Raw genomic sequence first — 20,631 nt, 5'->3', positions numbered from 1 at the left:
TATTAATGAGCCCTGACCCGGTAATAATCATATATGTTGGTTTAGCTTGTCAGTGTGAATTAAATCCAAGTATTATTTTGTATTTTAACCGATTTAAAAATGAAACTAAAAGAGAGTCTCCTCCCTTTCAGTCGAATTTCCCTTTAAGGAATTGAACCTGTAGGGGCGCATTTTCTCTCAGACAATGTAAGTCTCAGCACATAATACTCAAACAGATGGACAGAGTGAGATGAGATGTCTGACAGTTTTTTAATTTTCTGTTATCCATACAGTGTTGTAAAGTCGTGAAACTATCCATATTTACTCAGAATGACTTTTTTTTGTATGAAAAAAGGTTTTGAAGTGTTTGGAATTTAAAAATGCAGGACAATTAATAATTCCATTTTTACTGTCATTTAAAAAAATCACCACGACAAAACCGTTCAAGCTATCCAAAATCCTTTGGCAATTTAAGTTGTTTAAAATGTTTTGGCATCATGTAGACAAAGTTTGGTGTGTATAGTGTTACTCTCCTCTGAGCAGTATGCATTAATTCACAGCTAAATGTAAAAAAAAATCCACATTCAAATCAAAATAGCTGACTTCCTGTTGATCGTAGCTGATTACTGTGAATTAGAAAGTTGTCCATCTTGAAAAGAACAATTTTTGTACCGAGTTTGGTGTCTGTAGCTAAAACTAACCCCCCCACTTTTGACAAAAGGTGGCGCTATAGAGTGCCTCTTCCACGCCCTCTTATGAACTTTTACCAGTGTCTAGTTATCATAAATACTGATATGTGTTCTGAATTTCATGAAATTCTAAGTATGTTATATGCCTTAAAATAACCTGAGAAGTATTCAAGTTTGACATGTTGCCACGGCAACAATATTTTTAGATATCAATATCCCCCTAGCAGATTAATATAGGCTGTGTTTTAACATTATTCTGATGAAGTTTGAAGCAAATCGAGTAAAAATAAGATGCTGAATACAAAGCATTTTGAAAATGACACACTTCCTGCTGCCAGTTGGTGGCGCTATAACTTTGACTCCTAATAGTCACATATATGCGATCGACATCATACAAAGAATAATCTGATGAAGTTTGATTAAAATCAGGAAATGTATGTGGATGGTATTAGACACTTCCTGTTTCTCATTTCTCGCCATAATTTCAACGCCTCGCCACGAGCAAACCGTTTGAGGTGGAATAAAAATGAGCTCCTAAATCTTAATCCCGGATTCTGGAAGATATATTCCTCAAACCATCAGACAAGAGGAGGTGGTGCTGGTCCTTCACGAGTCACTCTAATCTGTTCATTAAGCCTATATATAAAGTCTTAATATATAGTATTTCACAATACTTCATGGTATTCTAATTAAATATTTTTTTGGAATCTTAGATCTCTCAGAACCTGACACATTGTAATTCTGAGACTCCAGGAAAGTGGCAGTTCTGTAAAATGTTGGCGCTGGAGACTAAATGCTCACTGATAGTTTCACACCTAATTCACTTAAAACACACACACACAGTGACAGAGGGACAGAGTGACATCAGATGTATGTTTTTTAATTTTCTGTCATCCATATAATGTTGTATAGTCATGAAACTATGCATATTTCCTCAGAATGACTTGTCTTCTATGTGTACATTTTTTTGAAGTGTTTAGAAGCTGCACTTTTTTTTACTGGTTCCTTTTTTACTATTATTTCAAAAAATCACCACAACAAAACCATTCAAGCTATCCAAAATTCATTCACACCTGTTCTGTAAGATTAATTCTTTAAACAGTGGTAAAAGAGGATGTGGTGCTGAACCTTCAAGAGTCACTTAAAACGTATCTGTTCATAAAGCCTATTAAGAATTATTCTTAATATACAGTTCACAATACTTCAGCTTGTTATTCTAATTAAGTGAGGGTCATTTTATCAGTAAAATTCCTAAAATACATATTATTTTATTTGAAAGATTTCTATAAATTATTTAAATCATACTTGTTTCTACAATAATTATTTAAAAGTAATCCTATAGCTCCCTCTGGTGGCCATTATAGGTACTAAGAATTGCAAGCTTGATTTATAAGTTATGATAGTTTTAATTTTATGCTGGCTCTTGAAAATGATAAAGCTATGAAACTTACTGTGCTTCCTTCAAATGAGGACTTCTACTTATATAAAAAATTATGAAGAGTTAGCATGAAAAATTTTAAAGATATAGTAAAATAACTATTGTATTTTTTATGTTACTTTAATAAATCTCTATGGCAACACCATTTAAGCTATCCTAAACCCATTCACATTTTAACATCTCAGTATATTGGCATCATGTTGAAAAAGGAGTATGGAGTAGTATGAGGAGGAGTATGAATTCATTTACAGGCTGAGTTTATCATAAATCCACAATAACATTTCTTAGTTCTGTATCAATCTGTGTTGTTGTTTGTTTATTTTAATTTTTTTATTTTTCATAGGAAGATAACTGACCCTTTACTCTCCTTTTTAATAAATGTGCTTATAAAACCAAGAACAAGCTATTTATAGCTGTATTTATAAACTGCTTACTAATGACTATTAATATTGGGACAAGGCTTTATAAAGCATGAACTGACTATTTACTAATGAGTGCAGTTATTATAAAGTGTTATTAATGCATTTGCTAATCTTAACAAATTAGACATTATTTTACAGTGTTATCAAATCCTTAAATGATTTGTAAGTGTTTTGTAATGATTTTATTGACCTACAAGCATTTGTGAAAGTTCTGCTTGCATTACAGCTTAGTCTTGATCTGTGAGCTGAACAGATTTACTGTTACATCCATGAGATTATGTAAATTCAAATAAATATCATGTCACAGGATGTCAGAGGTCAGTATCAAATGAGTTTGAAATTATTATTTGCAGCACAAATAAGGTTTTTTAGGATTTTTTAAAAAAACCTAAAACTGTCAGAAAAGGATAAGGCCTAAGATTTCTATGTGAGTGGCTAAATTTATTTGTTTTTATAACTATAATGCATAAACTATGAAATTATACAAAATGTATAAAAAAGTACAACAGTTATTGTTTTCCAATGTTTTTTATTTATTTAATTTATTTTTTGGGATTTACATAAAAACAAATTAGCCTACTGCAATCATTCTAAACAGCTTGAATAAAACCTGTTAATATTTATTATAGACCACTGTAACTGTGTATAGTCTAAGAAACAAGTTTATTATGAAAATAAAAGTGTGTACACCAGATAAATTGGACGATAAAGAAATTGCTAACAATAGTATAATAGAGCATGTTTTAGGTTTTTAGGCGTTTAGATGCAGAAATGGACAAATCAAATGTAAAATAAAATGTAATTGATTTAATTAAATATAGATTAATTTTTGTTAGAGCAAAATAATAAATAAATACGTACACACATTAAAAAAGCAGCCAAGATGAATGAGTTTCCTTTTTTATATGTAGATTAAAATTGAAGACAGAAGCAGCTGGTATATGCGGTCACTTAATATTCAAATCCGGTAGATCCACTTCAGATTTAATACTCAACAGTTTATGTCTACGTGGCTGTTTTCGTTTATATTCGCCAAGCTATTATGTATTTTGAAATAATCTTGTCCGTGATGTGTTCGTTCTTACGACGAAAGGCAGAATCCTGCAGCTCGAGAGATATATGTTATTCTGCCAGTCGCGCTTTCAAATAGTCTTGCACACTTAAACGGGTCACAAACACCTGCATTTAGCTCGTGTTGTGTTATAATGGGTGTATTGTGTGCATTTATGACAATATTTTATTTGAAAAAGCTCTTAAACAAGAATAAATTCGTTTGTTTTGAACTTGTGACACTGTGCGCGCTGATCGGAGGCAGTGATTTCAGATAGGCAGCCGCGAATATTTCATTTTCACACAAACAGTTCAAAAACATCTGAATTTAGCTCCTGGTGTGTTCTAATTGGTGAATTGTGTAATATCGCTTTAATATTTTAATTTTAAAAGCTATAAAACAAGAATAAACTCGTTTTTTTCTGAGCTCATCATTCCACACGCTCTTGCTCAGAGCGGTGATTCATCTCTCGTGTTTCTCACGTATGACCACACATCAATTATTAATGAGCCCTGACCTGGTAATAATCATATATGTTGGTTTAGCTTGTCAGTGTGAATTAAATCTAAGTATTTATTTGTATTTAAACCGATTTAAAAATGAAACTAAAACAGAGTCTCCTCCCTTTCAGTCGAATAACCCTTTCAGGAATTGCACCTGTAGGGGCGCATTTTCTCTCAGACAATGTAAGTCTCAGCACATAATACTCAAACAGATGGACAGAGTGAGATGAGATGTCTGACAGTTTTTTAATTTTCTGTTATCCATACAGTGTTGTAAAGTCGTGAAACTATCCATATTTATTCAGAATGACTTTTTTTCTGTATGAAAAAAGGTTTTGAAGTGTTTGGAATTTAAAAATGCAGGACAATTAATAATTTCATTTTTACTGTCATTTAAAAAAATCACCATGACAAAACCGTTCAAGCTATCCAAAATCCTTTGGCAATTTAAGTTGTTTAAAATGTTTTGGCATCATGTAGACAAAGTTTGGTGTGTATAGTGTTACTCTCCTCTGAGCAGTATGCATTAATTCACAGCTAAATGTAAAAAAAAATCCACATTCAAATCAAAATAGCTGACTTCCTGTTGATCGTAGCTGATGACTGTGAATTAGAAAGTTGTCCGTCTTGATAAGAACAATTTTTGTACCGAGTTTGGTGTCTGTAGCTAAAACTAACCCCCCCACTTTTGACAAAAGGTGGCGCTATAGAGTGCCTCTTCCACGCCCTCTTATGAACTTTTGCCAGTGTCTAGTTATCATAAATACTGATATGTGTTCTGAGTTTGATGAAATTCTAAGCATGTTATATGCCTTAAAATCACCTGAGAAGTATTCAAGTTTGACATGTTGCCACGGCAACAATATTTTTAGATATCAATATCCCCCTAGCAGATTAATATAGGCTGTGTTTTAACATTATTCTGATGAAGTTTGAAGCAAATCGAGTAAAAATAAGATGCTGAATACAAAGCATTTTGAAAATGACACACTTCCTGCTGCCAGTTGGTGGCGCTATAACTTTGACTCCTAATAGTCACATATATGCGATCGACATCATACAAAGAATAATCTGATGAAGTTTGATTAAAATCAGGAAATGTATGTGGATGGTATTAGACACTTCCTGTTTCTCATTTCTCGCCATAATTTCAATGCCTCGCCACGAGCAAACCGTTTGAGATATCAAAAATCCCCTGGCAATTTTTCATCCCCAGTGTCTTGAGATCATGTTGACCGAGTTTGGCGGCAATCGAGTAAAAAACCTATGACAAGTATTTCAAATTCCAGAGCATGCGCTTTTTACATAACTCTAAATAGCTGACTTCCTGTTGGGCGGAGCCTATGACATGCAATACGCAAGTTGTTCGGCACGATGAGATCTATATGTGTACTGAGTTTCATATTAACACGTGCAAGTATGTGTGAGCTATACATCAACATTTATGACTGTGTTCCAGGGGGCGCTGTAGAGCCCCTGTGCCACGCCCGTGTCCCAGCCTCTGCAGGCTCCTAAAGGCCACAGATTCCAAATTGTGTGCAAACTTTCAAGAGTTTTTGAGTATGTTAAGGACCCCAAAAGCCCCCACAACTTTGACGACAAATATGAATAATAAACCCCAAATAGCCAACTTCCTGTTGGGCGGAGCCTATGATATGCAATACGAAAGTTGTTTGTATTGATGAGTTCTATATGTGTACCGAGTTTCGTATGTCTACGTGCAAGTATGTATGATATATGGCCCTCCATATTCCAGGGGGCGCTGTAGAGCCCCTGTGCCACGCCCGTGTATCAGTCTCTGCCCGGCCCTAATGGCCGCAGGTTCCAATGTGTGTGCCAATTTTCAAGACTTTTTAAGCATGTTAAGGGCCCCAAAAGCCCCCGAAACCTTGAAGAAAAATAATAATAATAAATAATAATAATAACAAATAATCCTAAGGAAAACAATAGGGCTCTCGCCCTCCAGGCTTGAGCCCTAATAATAATAATAATAATAATAATAATAATAATAAATAATCCTAAGGAAAACAATAGGCCTCTCGCCCTTTGGGCTTGAGCCCTAAATATAGCTGCAAGCAGCGATGGCGGGCTCAAGCCACCAATGCCATCACCACCCCGGTGGCATCAGGTAAACTGTGCCCAGCGGGCACATGCATTCACAATATCCCTCTGGCAGTGAGGTTTTAAAGGATAGAGGGGAGCGTAGAGGGGAGCGTGCATTTGCAGTGGCTGGGCCACGACTCTGGAATACCCTGCCTTTAGAGTTCAGACTGGCCCCTTCCTTGTCTATTTTTAAATCTTTGCTAAAAACTTTTTTATTTTCCTTAGTGTACTGACTACTGTGTTATGCTACATTTTGAAATGGGTGGTTTTAAATTTTTTGTCTGGTCTATTTTTATGTATGTGTAATATTCTTGCTCTTATGTTAAAGCACTTTGGTCAGCCAGGAGGCTGTTGTAAATGCGCTATACAAATAAATTGAACTTGAACTTGAACTTGATATGGCAGTTAAAGGGTTAATCCGAATCATCTAGACTTTAAAATCACATTCACAGAACAATATATATATATATATATATATATATATATATATATATATAACTTTAGTAACACTTTACAATAAGATTTCATTTATAAACATTATGTTAACATGAACAATATTTATATAGCATTCATTCATGTCAGTTAATATTCCAAACTTAAACATTAAAACATTGTTTTATTGTGATTTTTTTCCAAGCACATTTTACCAATTCCAAACCATATCAATCTTAATAACTACCATTTTTTTTTATTTAATCATTTATGAGTGCTATACAATAGTCCAGGAAAGCTGGAAGAGAAAAACAGGTCAAGAAGAACTGACAAAAGAATTGCAAAAGAATTAGGAATTAATGTGAAGATTAATTTTTAGTCAATTCTGCAAGACAGACTTTCAGGAAAGGAGGTGGAATAAAAATGAGCTCCTAAATCTTAATCCCGGATTCTGGAAGATATATTCCTCAAACCATCAAACAAGAGGAGGTGGTGCTGTTCCTTCACGAGTCAGTCTAATCTGTTCATTAAGCCTATATATAAAGTCTTAATATATAGTATTTCACAATACTTCATGGTATTCTAATTAAATATTTTTTTGGAATCTTAGATCTCTCAGAACCTGACACATTGTAATTCTGAGACTCCAGGAAAGTGGCAGTTCTGTAAAATGTTGGCGCTGGAGACTAAATGCTCACTGATAGTTTCACACCTAATTCACTTAAAACACACACAAACACACACACACAGTGACAGAGGGACAGAGTGACATCAGATGTATGTTTTTTAATTTTCTGTCATCCATATAATGTTGTATAGTCATGAAACTATGCATATTTCCTCAGAATGACTTGTCTTCTATGTGTACATTTTTTTGAAGTGTTTAGAAGCTGCACTTTTTTTTACTGGTTCCTTTTTTACTATTATTTCAAAAAATCACCACGACAAAACCATTCAAGCTATCCAAAATTCATTCACACCTGTTCTGTAAGATTAATTCTTTAAACAGTGGTAAAAGAGGATGTGGTGCTGAACCTTCAAGAGTCACTTAAAACGTATCTGTCCATAAAGCCTATTAAGAATTATTCTTAATATACAGTTCACAATACTTCAGCTTGTTATTCTAATTAAGTGAGGGTCATTTTATCAGTAAAATTCCTAAAATACATATTATTTTATTTGAAAGATTTCTATAAATTATTTAAATCATACTCGTTTCTCCAATAATTATTTAAAAGTAATCCTATAGCTCCCTCTGGTGGCCATTATTGGTACTAAGAATTGCAAGCTTGATTTATAAGTTATGATAGTTTTAATTTTATGCTGGCTCTTGAAAATGATAAAGCTATGAAACTTACTGTGCTTCCTTCAAATGAGGACTTCTACTTATATAAAAAACTATGAAGAGTTAGAATGAAAAATTTTAAAGATATAGTAAAATAACTATTGTATTTTTTATGTTACTTTAATAAATCTCTATGGCAACACCATTTAAGCTATCCTAAACCCATTCACAATTTAATATCTCAGTATATTGGCATCATGTTGAAAAAGGAGTATGGAGTAGTATGAGGAGGAGTATGAATTCATTTACAGGCTGATTTTATCATAAATCCACAATAAAATTTCTGAGTTCTGTATCAATCTGTGTTGTTGTTTGTTTATTTTTATCTTTTATTTTTCATAGGAAGATAACTGACCCTTTACTCTCCTTTTTAATAAATGTGCTTATAAACCAAGGACAAGCTATTTATAGCTGTATTTATAAACTGCTTACTACTGACTATTAATATTGGGACAAGGCTTTATAAAGCATGAACTGACTATTTACTAATGAGTACAGTTATTATAAAGTGTTATCAATGCATTTGCTAATGTTAACAAATTAGACATTATTTTACAGTGTTATCAAATCCTTAAATGACTCATAAGCATTTGTGAAAGTTCTGCTTGCATTACAGCTTAGTATTGATCTGTGAGCTGAACAGATTTACTGTTACATCTATGAGATTATGTAAATTCGAATAAATATAATGTCACAGGATGTCATAGGTCAGTATCAAATGAGTTTGAAATTATTATTTGCAGCACAAATAAGTTTTTTTTTAGGATTTTTAAAAATCCCTAAAACTGTCAGAAAAAGGTTAAGGCCTAAGCTATTTCTATGTGAGTGGCTAAATTTATTTTTGTTTTTATAATTGTAATACACAAACTATGAAATTATACAAAATGTATAAAAAGGTAAATAAATAAATACGCACACATTAAAAAAGCAGCCAAGTCGAATGAGTTTCCTTTTTAATATAGATTAAAATTGAAGACAGAAGCAAGTGGTAAATGTGGTCACTTTAATATTCAAATCCAGTAGATCCAGTTTATGTTCACGTGGCTGTTTTCGTTTATATTCGCCAAGCTATTATGTATTTTGAAATAATCTTGTCCGTGATGTGTTCGTTCGTACGACGAAAGCCAGAATCCTGCAGCTCGAGAGATATATGTTATTCTGCCAGTCGCGCTTTCAAATAGTCTTGCACACTTAAACAGGTCACAAACACCTGCATTTAGCTCTTGTAGTGTTACAATGGGTTTATTGTGTGCATTTGTGGTAATGTTTTATTTAAAAAAGCTCTTAAACAAGAATAAATTCGTTTGTTTTGAGCTGGACACTGTACGCGCTGATCGGAGGCGGTGATTTCAGATAGGCAGCCACAAATATTTCATTTTCACACACACACAGTTCAAAAACATCTTAATTTAGCTCTTGGTGTGTTCTAATTGGTTGATTGTGTGATATCGCTGTAATAATTTATTTTTAAAAGCTTTAAAACAGGAATAAATTCGTTTTCTCTGAGCTCTTTACTCCAGACGCTCGTGGTCACAGCGGTGATTCATCTCTCCTATTTCTCACGTATCTCTGGCCAGAAATAATTTATCCATGAGCCCTGAACCGGTAATAATCAGATATGTTGGTTTAGCTTGTCAGTGTGAATTAAATCTAAGTATTTATTTGTATTTTTAACCGATTTAAAAGTGAAAGTAAAAGTCCGGGAATTGAACCTGTAGGGGCGCTATTTCTCTCAGACAATGGAAGTCTGAAGCACATATACTCAAACAGAGGGACAAAGTGAGATGAGATGTCTGACAGTTTTTAAATTTTCTGTTATCCATACAGTGTTGTAAAGTCGTGAAACTATGCATATTTCCTCAGAATGACTTTTTCATCTGTATGAAAAAATTCTTTGACGTGTTTGGAAGCTGCAATTTAAAAATACAATAATGATTCCCTTTGTAAGGTCATTTCAAAAAATCACCACGGCAAAACCATTCAAGCTATCCAAAATCCATTCACAATTTAAGTTCCTATCAGAAATACTGATGTGTGTTCAGAGTTTTGTGAAATTCTAAGTATGTTATTTGCCTCAAAATCACCTGAGAAGTATTCCAGTTTGACATGTTGCCACGGCAACAATTTTTTAGATATCAATATCCCCCTTGCAGATTTATATCGGCTGTGTTTTAACATTATTCTGATGAAGTTTGAAGCAAATCGAGTAATAATAAGATGCTGAATTCAAATCATTTTGAAAATGACACACTTCCTTCTGCCAGTTGGTGGCGCTATAACTTTGACTCCTAATAGTCACATATATGCGATCGACATCATACAACGAATAATCTGATGAAGTTTGATTAAAATCAGGAAATGTATGTGGACGGTATTAGACACTTCCTGTTTCTCATTTCTCGCCATAATTTCAATGCCTCGCCACGAGCAAACCGTTCGAGATATCAAAAATCCCCTGGCAATTTTTCATCCCCAGTGTCTTGAGATCATGTTGACCAAGTTTGGCGGCAATCGAGCAAAAAACCTATGACAAGTATTTCAAATTCCAGAGCATGCGCTTTTTACATAACTCTAAATAGCTGACTTCCTGATGGGCGGAGCCTATGACATGCAATACGAAAGTTGTTCGGCACGATGAGATCTATATGTGTACTGAGTTTCATATGAATATGTGCAAGTATGTGTGAGCTATACATCAACATTTCTGACTGTGTTCCAGGGGGCGCCGTAGAGCCCCTGTGCCACGCCCGGGTCCCAGCCTCTGCAGGCTCCTAAAGGCCACAGATTCCAAAGTGTGCGCAAATTTTCAAGAGTTTTTGAGTATGTTAAGGACCCCAAAAGCCCCCACAACTTTGACGAAAAATTTGAATACTAAACCCTAAATAGCCAACTTCCTGTTGGGCGGAGCCTATGATATGCAATACAAAAGTTGTTTGGATTGATGAGATTTATATGTGTACCGAGTTTCATACGTCTACGAGCAAGAATGTATGATATATGGCCCTCCATATTCCAGGGGGCGCTGTAGAGCCCCTGTGCCACGCCCGTGTATCAGTCTCTGCCCGGCCCTAATGGCCGCAGGTTCCAATCTGTGTGCCAATTTTCAAGACTTTTTAAGCATGTTAAGGGCCCCAAAAGCCCCCGAGACGTTGGAAAAAAATAATAATAATAATAATAATAATAATAATAATAATAAAAAATAATCCTAAGGAAAACAATAGGCCTCTCGCCCTTTGGGCTTGAGCCCTAATAACAAGAATAATCCTTAGAAGAACAATAGGGCTCTTCGCCCCTTCGGGCTTGAGCCCTAATAACAAGAATAATCCTTAGAAGAACAATAGGGCTCTTCGCCCCTTCGGGCTTGAGCCCTAAATAATCCTTAGAAGAACAATAGGGCTCTTCGCCCCTTCGGGCTTGAGCCCTAAATATATTTTAAAGTCTGTCTACCACAATATGACAGGGCAATGTTAGTTTTATGAAAATAAATGATAACAAAAAAGTTAATACCCAAGGCATTGACATACTTTTATGGTTGTAAATGGGGTTTTGTTTCGTTTTTTGTCTTAATATGCACCACAGAAATCGCTAGTAACATTACCAGTAGACCAAAACACAAAACTGCTGCAAAAACTTGGTAATGTAGAGAGGCTCCGCTAAAACCTCCTGATAAATCTGTTTGTTTCACTCCTCCTGACAAATCTGTTGAAATAACAAAGTAATAAATAAGAATCAAATTTGAGGGCCAGGAAACATTTTTTGAAATGCTTTTATACTAGATTTACTTTATACAAACAGAGATACACCAGTAGAAGTAGGCCTTCAAATGTGGCTCTGTAAATCCTTAGAAAAAAGCTTTTGACTCTCACCTCGTACATTATCAGATGGTTTTTGTTTACTTTGTTGATTTGCTAAAAAAAAAAAAAATACACACATATATATATATATATATATATATATATATATATATATATATATATATATATATATAAGCAAAAAGAATCCAATAGAAACAATGGCCCCATATTTCATTTCATAAGAAATTAAATGTCACACTTACTATATAGTTGCACTCCTTTATCAAAATCCAAGCGTTTTTGATATGACGTTGAACAATAGTATGTGGCGAGATCGCTGGTGGAGACGTGGAGAATTTTCAGTCCAGTCATCTGCTTCTCCATAAAGCCCTCAAAATGAGTTTCATTGTAATTCCAGACAACAGACAGTTCTCCAGTGTGTTTCAGACTTGTGACCATCAGAGCCATCAGCCGGCCCTCACTCATCCTCAGCCAGTGGATCTCAGAGTAGAGAGACAGGTTGCACATCAGAGCCACTGTCTCTCCGAGTCTGACTTCTTTTAACTCTACTGCTTCCAAACGCTTCGGTGGTGAAACGAGGAGAACTGACAGAAAGCAAGCAACGGGATTTTATCCAGCTTGTTTACAACTGCTAAATATATATATGTATATATTTATATAATTATATATATGAAAGATATATCAAAGTAATGATTTGGTGCAATGATTGCAGTTATTTTAGCTTTTAAAGTACAACAACAAAAACATCACTTTACCTGTAAGGGCGATTAAACATGGTAACACCATTGTGAAAGTGTAGTCATAGTTCAGTGTTTGCTTGATTGCTGAAGAACTGCTAGATTTCCAAAGGAAGTAAAACCCACTTTCTGCTCGCTCTCAGTGTGCGTGGGTATTTAAAATTTCCATCTGTGCTGTTATTGGTAACCTATGAAATACAGATAAAGTAATTCCCCACTAAAATATGCTTAGCCAATAAAGATAATTTAAGAATTAAAAAAAAAGAAGAAGAAGAAATGAGATGTGGAATTGAGAAATGAAGTATTTTGCAAGTTATGTTCTCACTTGCGATTCAGGTGAAATGAGACTGCTCTTTGTTCTTTCTCCGAGGTTTACTGCTGGGTGCTGTACTGGGATCAGATTTTCTTGTCACTGTATGTGACAATTCAGATACCAAAGTCTGTTCTGAGATCAGAGGCATGACAATGTTCTCATTTGCAGCAGGAAGTTGTTTGGCCAAAGGAAATAGGTTTACTCATGCACATACAGATTTAGGCGTGAAAGCCACAAACTAGCCTACATGAATTTTTGTTTTGAAAATGAGTCAAGTGTATTCATAAAGACATTGGATAACATTGGGAAACATTTTTGAATAGTAGTTAAAAAAAGCAATGGTTTGGAGACTCAAGAGATTGCATGTCAAAATCATGTTGGGGGAAAAATCATGAACCATCTGATTAGCAGCAGGACACTTTATATACAATATACATTCATGGTTTTGTAAACTAAAGTTCTCTTCAGGCAGAAAACAAGAAAGATATAGAAAATAGCATGTCATCCTGTTTGCAAAATGTGGTTGTGGTTATGGCTGTCATGAATGGAGTTGAGTTTTCAGAAGTTTTTAAATAGTGGTTTCAGTATTTAAGTTAATACAAACTTCACCATCATGTAAACTGATTCACTTGAAGATGGGGAGCCCACTCACCAAATTGTATTTTACATACACATGACAGTGTAGCTGTCATTTGGATTCAGCAATCATTTTTATTAAAACACTGCAGTATTGTTGCATTCCACAATAAGTTATCAGTAATATTTAACAATTTAGTACATTGAAAACGGAAATTCCACAGTAAAGCAGTGATATTGCACTGAATTGCAGATATACATTTTTACCAACTGTACATTTGTAAAAGCTGACACTTTTTAAAAGAGTAAGTCAATAAAGTCTGATTTGGGACTCAATTCATCATTCTAATGGCAAAAATTCAGACTTAGTTTTGAATTTCTGAGGGCAAGTAAAAGTTATGTTAGTTTAGAACTATATTGTTTCTATCAAACTATGGTATTCATTATGACAAGCAGCCAGAACATTACATAAAATGTTAATACACGATAATAGAAATAGAAAAAAGCTCATTCAAACACACATAGATAATTAAATTAATAAAAACTGTAGCATATCTCCCAAACCCATAGGATTGAAAACCACAGTATTATGGTGCTTCAAAATGTGCCCAATTAAGAATCAGAAGATGTCTCATTGCAACATATTTTGGTAAAAAAAAAAAAAAAAAAAAAAGTTTTTATGGTAATATTTAAGAAAATAAAAAAGATTACAAAAAATAAAAAATAAATCACACATAAAGCCAAGTTTACAGTATACAGTGGATTTTTCACGAGCTGAACTCAAAGATCTAAGACTCAATGATATCAATACTGATTTCTCTATAAAATCTTTTTTTCTTTCTTTTTTCTTTTTGAAACTACAACAAAATAGAAGCATATGCAATTAAAACAAGACATCCAAAATAAAAAAAAAAAAAGGAAATTAAAACAACATGGAGTTACAATTTACATTTTTTATATAAATATTAAAATATACATTTTTTCACTTTTTGAATATACTGAAAAAACAACAACATTTCAAAAATCCAAAACTGAATTCAGCTCTTTGGCAAATACAATTGTATATTACTTTTTTTTTTTACTATCAATATATTTTATAGAATCCACTTTATTAACCTCATTGAGGCTATCAGTAGCATCCCATTATCATCAACATTCAATGCTCTTCTAAAGGAAATCAATATCTACTGTAAAGTTACATAAAAAAACTGAAATCTTATGTAATATTACAAATGTCTTTATCATCATTTCATCGATTTAAAGCACCCTATATATAAAATATATTCCAATCAAAAGCAATTATTTCACATAGTAAAAATATTTCACAATATTACTGCTCTTGCTGTACTTTGGATCAAATAAATGCAGGCTTGGTGAGCAGAAGAAATGACTGGAACTTTTGACTGGTAGTGTATATTTGCATGTAATTATATATAAAATGAATAACATTCTGTGCTAACAAATTGAAATTAGGTGGGTGTTTTAACAAGGTGGACACAGTTCTGTTCATAACAATAGACATGCTGTGGTGAGGAAATTACAAGTAAGAAAAAAAAGGGGAGTGGGGCTTGTTGGGAAAACTAAGGTCCTATGGAAGAGAGAACCTTTTATTATTTTCCACAGACCCAGGATTTAGACCTTTTTATGTGATGGCCATAAGTAGTGTAGTCACTTTTGTGGATATATAAATCGGACAGTTTGAGGTACAACAGCATGTCACTGATACAGGACATCTGGTCCCTTTTCCTTGGTCTTGAATTGATAAAGCCTTATTTCAGGAAAGTTTAAACATGCCCTTCGATGTTTGGCTGTTTTTTTTTCTCTGATTTTAATCCCAATGTACAGACCAGCGCAAATGAGAATGAAACCAGTCATTGGTATCAGAATAATACTATGCGTTTTCCCAACCTCACAAGTCTCCAGACCTGTAGAAGACATAGAAAGTAATACAGACCAATCATTAAGCCTGTAAATCATTGTGGCGAGTGGGGCGGGGCCGAGAGGCGTGGGAACGAGGAGTGAGGCCAGGTGTAGTGATTGGAGATGAGCTGCACCTGCGCCCCACCGCCGGTATCGAGTCCCACGTGGGAGATGGAAGGATATAAAACTGGAGCGACTATAGTGAAGGACGAGAGAGGACCAGGCCTGGACCATATTTTATGTGTTTGCTTTTTATTTATGCACACCAGTCTTCCGTGAGGGGCTGGTGTGCTGCTTTTTGTTTATTTTGAATATTAAAGTTTAATTTTGGTTTGTGCGCCGGTTCCTGCCTCCTTCTTCCTTTAGTTATGGAGTTAATATTATTACAATCATTTTATAACATATTGCACCTTCTAGTGAACAGTATGTAAAATGTACAAAACTTAAAACATACTTTTCACAGCAACATTGTAAATGGCAACCATTACATCCATCTTGTCTTTCACTGTAAAGAATCCAGCATCAGATCCCGTTAATTCATGCAGCACAAGGGAGGTATCGACGACAGACACTCTGTGAGTGTAGTCAGGGCTACATGTAGCAATGCTTCTCTCTACACTGCAGAGCAGGATCTCTGTTGTATTAGCACTGGTGAAACTTATTGTCACAGGGTCTGAGACGAACAAATCCAAGGTAAGAAAATCACCAGACTCTGATAAGCTGAGGATAAACAATGGAAATGTTTCAATTAACAGACACTTTCCCTTTTGTGGCAGAAAGAAACACTGTAAACAATGTGAACATTGTTAATGCAAATAAACATTTTAATACCTTCAATGTTGAGAACAACAGCTCCTGGGTATCCATTTTCCTCTTCTGTGCTGTGTTAACACTGGTATAGTCCTTGGTCTAATGTGGTGGCTCTGCGTATTGAAAAGGAAAGGTCTCCATCTTTATAACCACTTACTGCAACAAAGGCCCTCTCTGCATAACCTGAGCCATAGTTCGTAATTCCATTTTGAACTTGCACAGCTATATGGTCACCCTTTTTCCACAGGATGTTTACAGCATCGTCAGCAACCTCTTTGTCAGTATAAGCATAGCAAGGTAGTGTCACGTCTTCCCTAACTGACACATTTACTGTTACAGGGACAGGGACTAGTAGTAGAAAGCAATAGATAAATGATTAGATAACAATTAACCATGACTAGAAGCTCATATATCTGCTAATGGTAAAATAGATGACTATACACTACTATATATTCATTAAATGTTTTCCTGAACTAATGAAATAAGAAACAGAACTTACACAGAACTTCTAAAAATGAATTGCAGAGAACTGTTGAACAGATCTCCATTCTTGGTCTTTTCAGTGGAAAGGCTCAATCTGGTTTTAAAGCCACCTCCTTCGGTACAACTTTCAAAACCTCCAGTCTCTTCCTACCACCAGTAAATGTCCAGGTTAAAGGTCCAGTACATGTGTTTTTACAAGGGAGAATGGCACGTTCCCCCAGAATAACTGCCACAGGGCGACTAGTTGACAATGTCAGTACAGGGAATGCCAATTCTGACATGAGCATTAGCATGAAAGTTGTTTTATACGTCATTTTGCAGATGTTCCAATCGATGTTGTGGTTGGCTTAGTTGTGTCCAAACCTAAATCAAAGTCCTAAAAAAAAGATAGAAAACAAGTTATTAGGTTAAATGCACTTTAATATAACTTAAATGTAGAGATAATAGAATAGGGTGCAATGGGACTAAAGGCAAATTTGATTTTACTTTCTTCTAGAAGTAGATGGCACAAAAACAGATGACCATTGATGAAATCGCAGACAAAAAGCTGACAGATTCATCACTAGGTTAACAGTTGTTAGTAATTTTTTAGTTCTGTTCAAAGTAATTAAATTGTTTTTCAATTATTGAGGAATATGTACAAGTATGGTAGTTGGGCTAAAATTGCACAAGAAAAAAAAAAAAAAAAGACTTTTTCATTTGTTGACATGACATGGTTAGATTGTCAACACACTGTAATTCACTTAGCTGGGTGTCCACTTTAAAAGATAGTCACTATATTTATTATGTAAAATATGATCATATAAAATCATTTATTTTTATTGTAAATCAAAAGTCAATTATGTGATCTCCAAGCAGTGTAAGAACATTTTTGTCATGGCCTTGTCATGATCCTGTCTCTCTCTCTCTGTCTCCCTCTGCTGGTTTCTCTTCTCCTTTTCTCCCTCACTCTCCGTTTCTGTTTCACAGCTGTCTTCACTTCTCATTAAGATAATTCCCCTCCACCTGTTTCTCATCCTGCCTCATTATCATGGCTACTTCTACCCTCTCGTTTTCTTGTCTCTTTGTCAGATTGTTGTCACCTAATGAGCATCGGTCATTGTTCGCCTACACATTCAGTTGGTCCTGTCCTGTCGGGGTTTGGTTAGTAGATCACAACCACTGGCGGAATTACTCTGTGCTCACCATTTGCACCCACAGAACCTTACCTGCTGTATAACGCCTCGGCCTCCCCGCTCTGCGAGCACCGGCCGCCGGTTCCTCCGTGAGCCCTGTTAAGCCTCTGGCCCGCCAGTCTGCTGGTCGTTCCTGCCACAGAGGTCATCTGAGTTTGTTTGTACAACCCAGTCTACGGGTCATCCTCTGTTTCATCCATTTCTCCCACGCCTTTGTTGGATTTACCTGTGGCTTGACTGTTTAATTAAAGACTATCGTTATTGCCCTCGCATTTGAGTCCTCTTTCTCTTCAATCATCATCACAATTTTGTTCTATATTTTTTATTAAGTCTATTTAATAAATAAATATGAATGACTATTAAATCTACCCTAGAGGGCCAGTGCCAGAACCAAAGTAATTAGTTTGCTAAAGTTGGTAAGATATTCTCAGATTCAACTTTTATGGATCAATAACTCCCAGGCAAAAAGTTTTTACTACACAATTGACGCTTCTTTTAATTTGTAGTAATGTAGTTTCCTCAAAACAATGTAGTTTTCCTCTGCTCTGTACAAAATGCATTGATATCATAGCGCTGGCATCTGAGAGACAAGTCTGAAGGGACTGTCTGCAACCTGTGAAACACGAAATATTTTACTAATAAATACTCAATAACATCACAGTAACACACTGTAGTATCACCAAATTCAGTTCACAAATCATGTCTTTCCTGCTGGTTATACTACAAAAGTTATTTTTGAAAACAATTGCTTGTGCATGGTTTTATGCTTATTTAAAATGAAAAATAGTTATTACCATTGTTATTGGACAAAATAGTTAATAACTTCACTGTAACACACTGCACATCACTGCTCTCCGGCAGGTTATGCTACAACACCCATTTTGAAAATAATTGCTTTGGCAGAATTTTTTATGATTATTTATTAATACAACTAAATTTTGACAATGACATTAGAGAGGTGCGTGGCTGCACAGTCCTGTGTGCACGAGTAAAGGAGTGGGCTGAGGACACATTATTGTTGCCCATTCTGACCACCTGACTTCTGCCTGTCAGGAAGTCCAGGATCAAGCTTCAAAGAGATCTATTTAGTCCCAGAGTCTGGAGCTTTGCAACAAGTTGGGCAGGCACTATGGTATTAAATGCTGAGCTGTACTTCACAAACAGTGTTCTCACATGGGTGGTGTTATTTTCCAAATCGGAGAGAGCAGTGAAAGAAATAACATAATCTTGGGAACGCTTGCTACAATATCCAAATTGTATTGGATCCATTGAGGAAGGTGGCACAGAGCAGATGTAGCTGTCAAGATATTCACAGATTCAAATTTTCTGGATCAATAAATCATGAGCAAAATGTTTTTACTACACAATTAATGCGCTTTTCATTTGTAGTGATGAAAACGAGCTACAAGTGAGTTTTCCTCAAAACAAAAATGAGACGGCCTACAGAGATGAGGTGAGCTCCCTGACTAAATGGGGTCAGGAGAACACTCAGCATCGACAAGACCAAGGAGCTGGTGGTGGATTTCAGGAGTGAGAGCAGAGAACACACACCCATCACCAAGTTCCTCGGGGTTCACATCAATGAGGACTTCACATGGTCTACACACACACTGATGCAGTGCTGAAGAAGGCACATCACTGCCTCTTCTTCCTGACACGGCTGAGGAAGTTTGGAATGAGCCGCAGCATCCCCAAAACATCCTTCACCTGCACTATAGAAAGAATCCTGACGTGCTGCATTACTGTCTGCATTACTAATGAACAGTCAGAACTAATACACCCTCCCTACAGCGTACTCCCACTATACGATATGCCACACACTGCACTTTAACACTAACACAGTTCAATACTAGACTATAAGTACACACTGCACTTAATACAATAATCGATATGCTACCACTGGATATACCGTCCAATGCACACTCATGACATTTTATATATCCAGTTCATGTAGCGCATTAGATGTGACAATAAAAGTGATTTGATTTGTACTTTACCGAGCTCTTACAGAGTTCTGGTAACTTAGCTCTATTTGCTAACGAGCTAACGTAATTTAAAAAAACAACAACAACAAGGCATACAATTGACTACAGTTAAACCTGGAAGTTACATTAAGTTCATGTCTGGGACGTCAAGATAGTGTCAAGATCACATATTTTTATATTTCAGAGCATCTTAAAGGTACTTTCAGCCCAATTCACTAACCTTATGCTCAGGTTGTTCTCCAAAGTCGAAGCGTTTTATCAGATTCGTGTGCTCTTCACCACCACTTCTTACTCGGTTTGAAAATAAACCAAAACAATATGCTAAATTTTTAATAACAATACATTTATTACCTGTCACTTGATTTGATTTTTAACACCAGCTGGCAACCAACATAAATAGGCGCATTACCGCCACCTTCTGCTCAGGGGAACACGCTCATGCAAGTACGGTTGGGGTATGAACATGAACTATGCCCCCTACTGAGCTGGAGCGCAGGCCTAGAACTTTACAACCAGCTTTACACCCAAACGAGGTACATAATCACATTCCAAAATAAATCCAATCTTATTCTGCCTTGGTTGAGCATAACCAAAAGAAGAACAAAATAAATAAATAAAAATAAAGTGTCAACAAAAAAAAGCCTGTAACAAAAATAAAAATTAAAAACAAGTACATTCTTGTCCTGTAAATTAGAATTTTAACTCATTACACCACTGAATAAAGTTGGGTTTAGATTTCAACCATCTGCACTTGTGAATAAAAAAAAAATCCAAAACATAGCCTTCTAGGAAATTAATAACAAATTCAAAATCTTTGTTTTCAAGAAAAATACCAAACCTGACTTCCTTCACATA

At 35.3% G+C, this 20,631-nt stretch overlaps 1 protein-coding gene across 4 annotated transcripts in view; it reads right to left on the bottom strand.

The window, feature by feature from the left end:
- The window catches only part of LOC127949141 (uncharacterized), a 54,393-nt gene extending 34,023 nt beyond the window's left edge, over positions 1–20,370 (bottom strand). Inside the window, exons 1-5 of one of the 4 annotated variants that reach the window (XR_008152255.1) lie at positions 19,997–20,367; positions 17,825–18,028; positions 16,633–16,992; positions 16,155–16,481; positions 13,519–16,043 (exon numbers count right to left, since the gene is read on the bottom strand). The gene's annotated coding sequence lies outside the window, so the exon portion shown is untranslated. Of the gene's footprint in view, positions 1–13,518; positions 16,044–16,154; positions 16,482–16,632; positions 16,993–17,824; positions 18,029–19,996 lie in introns of those variants that run through there. The other 3 variants (XR_008152256.1, XR_008152257.1, XM_052546101.1) reach the window with 3 other exon arrangements.
- Between the last annotated feature and the right edge of the window lie 261 nt (positions 20,371–20,631).

Source organism: Carassius gibelio, chromosome B1 (assembly GCF_023724105.1).
Source record: "Carassius gibelio isolate Cgi1373 ecotype wild population from Czech Republic chromosome B1, carGib1.2-hapl.c, whole genome shotgun sequence".
NCBI lineage: Eukaryota > Metazoa > Chordata > Actinopteri > Cypriniformes > Cyprinidae > Carassius > Carassius gibelio.
Note: the sequence above shows the minus strand (reverse complement) of the source record. Positions and strands in the feature narration are given on the sequence as shown.